This window comes from Priapulus caudatus, unplaced genomic scaffold (genome assembly GCF_000485595.1).
Source record: "Priapulus caudatus unplaced genomic scaffold, Priapulus_caudatus-5.0.1 Scaffold1402, whole genome shotgun sequence".
Taxonomy (NCBI): Eukaryota; Metazoa; Priapulida; class Priapulimorpha; order Priapulimorphida; family Priapulidae; genus Priapulus; species Priapulus caudatus.
In genome coordinates, this window is record NW_014578463.1 from 95,706 (window position 1) to 99,070 (window position 3,365).

The window sequence follows — 3,365 nt, forward strand, 5'->3', positions numbered from 1 at the left end:
TAAATAAGATATAGCGCATGGCGTGAAGTAGTATAGTAGTAGCATCCTACAGGCTAGGGCGCTCTCCTAATTATAAACACAGGTCTACTGATAAAAATTAATTACTTAAATCTATGCTGAGATAGCCCCTAACCGTATTAAATTCATATTCATCACAAAATATAACTCCTCTGGTGAGATATTTCGCATGCGTTTACATACTAACGTAGCCAGATTGTGTACTGACTGGTATATGCAGTGGGCACCTTGCATGCAAGGTTTTCATCATGTTTCTTAAGAGCGGTCTACTGATGGAATGTTATCATATTAATCTATGCTAGAATACCTCTTCTCTATCTTAAATGCATAAGTTTCGCTAAATATTATTTTTCTTGGGAGATATTGCGCATGCGCACGCACAGTTTTTGGCGAGCAGTACGGACTGAAGAAAACTGTATAATATAGCTTGTTGTGATAGAGAGGAGTGGGAGACTGATGAATGGCGGCAGGGACGATAGCGGAAGGCGGTTGAAAAAGAAGGAGGCTGAGCGAAACGCAAGGGAGGCAAGGGGTGAGACGGGTGGGGATGAGGTAGTAGTTTTGCACCCTACAGGCTAGGGGCGCTCTCCTAATTATAAAGACGGGTCTACTGATAAGAATGTATCACATAAATCTATGCTGAGATAGCCCCTAACTATTTTAAATGCATATTCATCTCAAAATATAACTCCTCTGGTGCGATATTGCGCATGCACTAACACACTAACGTAGCCAGATTGTGTACTGACTGGTATATGCAGAGGGCACCTTACATGCAAGATCTTCTTCCTATTTCTTAAGAGAGATTTACTGGTGAACTTTTATCATATAAACCTATGCTAGAATACCTCGTCTTTATTTTAAATGCATAAGTTTCGCAAAATATACTTTTTCTCGGGGGATATTGCGCATGCGCGAGCACAGTTTTAGACGAGCAGTACGGACTGAAGAAAACTGTATAATATAGCTTGCTGTGATAAAGGGGATGGGAGACTGACGAAAGACGGCAGGATCGATAGCGGAAGGCGGTAGAAAATAAAGAAGGCTGATCGAAAAGCAAGGGAGGCAAATTAAGGGGTGGATCGGGTGGGGATGAAGGCGAATAACAATGCTAACGTTTCACTCACATAGCTAAAACAGTCCAGTGTCCCTAACCTATTTTTTGCTTAGCTTAGCTTATAGGTGTAATATTTATCTGCTCATATGCCTATTATCCGCTAAAGGCAATCAAACTCCTGAGGTTATACGTTTAAAATAAAGAGCACAGAATCTTTGGAGGTCACTTAATGCGAAAGTTCTCTATTGTATTAGCTCACTTTATTAATTCTAATTCGCTCTGGCCTCATGGCAACCCAATTGCCCGCAACTCTAAATGAAATGATGTACATGTTATGATAAATAGTGTATGACGCCGATCGAAATTTATCGAGGAAAATCTTGCAATCTCATGTTCATCCAATCATTGACGTTTATGTAAATCAGCCAAAAATAAATTATATAATGTAAAAATTATACAATTACATAAGATGTGCATACTCGCGCATATACTTGGATATAAAATTTTCCATTGGTAATGCTCCCTTTAATTGTAATCTGGCGCCTCGGTTTCCATTTTCCTCAGTCGCCTCTCGAAGAGCCATCACCCAAGACAGTTCTTAACGTGACTTTTACGTCTCCGTAAATAGTAAAAGTAAAAAAATTATGTCTACTTTTTCACAAATGTAAGTGATTCTGTTTACTTTTTATGGTTAAATTGCTGCATTATACTTCCTATTTTGCTATTCCGTTTGATGTGAACAAACACTCGTGACTCATACATAGCCCATAGCAAGCATTTAATGTCGTGACAAATATATCAAATCATCCAAGATTTTTTGAATGATTAACTAGTTGAAAAACAATCATTTCAGGTAAGACTCTGAGGATACATTTAGTGTCGTCATAGTACTTACTTTTCATGTAAAAAATTGCAACAAGATTTTTACAAATATACACCATAAAAAATACGTAACGTACCTAGTCAAATTAAGACTTAATACATAAAGTTATGTTCTCATAGTATTTCTACAGTAAAACTACCTGTCGGTATTATTTTAACCCATATAGACATAATAATTCTTGCCTCTTTATTTAAGTGCATGCGCACAAAGTTAAACCCACTGATCTATATATGATGTGTTGGCGAATATCCAGTATAATTATGTCAATGCAAACATTATCGAGTAGAAATTACGTAGTGAACCAAGGAGAAAATGTATAAAAGCCGTTTTGCTTAAAACATTGGTTACTCCATCTAGAGATGACAAAGCCGCCATGTTTCTCCATAACAGCATGTGATATCAATATAACATTCTTGTTTAGAGAACAGGGTTATCTGTTTCAATAAAATAATAAGCGGTGCGATATATAATTACGGGTCGTAAGTTGTCTCTATCCGCAAGAAATAAATGTTTCCCGTACTTGCTGCGACTTCATGTTGATATTCTTTGATTTGTCAAAATATATCAACTGCTATCAATATATCATCATATTCCCATGTAGAAGCATATATATATATCAGGAGTAGATAATAGGGAATTCTATAATTTCCTATTAAATACTCCTAGTATATATATATATATATGCATGTAAAGCCATCAAAAATGATAACCGTATTTGCTAGGAGTAGAGGCTGACATCCCTCTAGATGTGCAGAAGTTATAAAAAATAAAGGTTACTTTTTGAAGGTAACGCAACCGTATCATTTATGGAATTATTATAAAAGACATTGAGTTGCATATGAAATGAGATAAGGGAAGTTCGTCGGTTGTTAATCGAAGCAGGAAACATAACGAATCGGTGCAAATTCTACTTATTTGCGCATTAATTTTAGCATCCACATATTTACATGCGGCCTTATACAAACATAATTTAATCTATTTTCAATTAAAATAAACAAAGTTAATGTTTGAATAAAATACTGAGCCTGAAGACGCCAACTACATGGCTGTCCGTAAAATGTATGTATCAACGGCGAAGTATGTTTGTATCTGAGAAAAGCTTTGAAGCAAGGAAGGCTTGCTCTCATAGAGAGCGCACGTACGTGATTATGATCGCTATTGAGGACACGCGCTGTAACTGGCATGCCATCCGCGTTCCTATTTCATCACGAAGCAGCGAAATTCTTCACAGCCATCGGTATAATGCCGTACTGATTTCATACCTGCGACTTTTCGACTGCTTCCATCGACACGACCTTATAGCCAACGCAATCGCCTTACGGTATAATTCGCACTCGCCCACTCTCTCCTACATTACGTAATTAACGATTTCCGCACTGCCGTGTATGCAGCGACGTCAGCCGACCA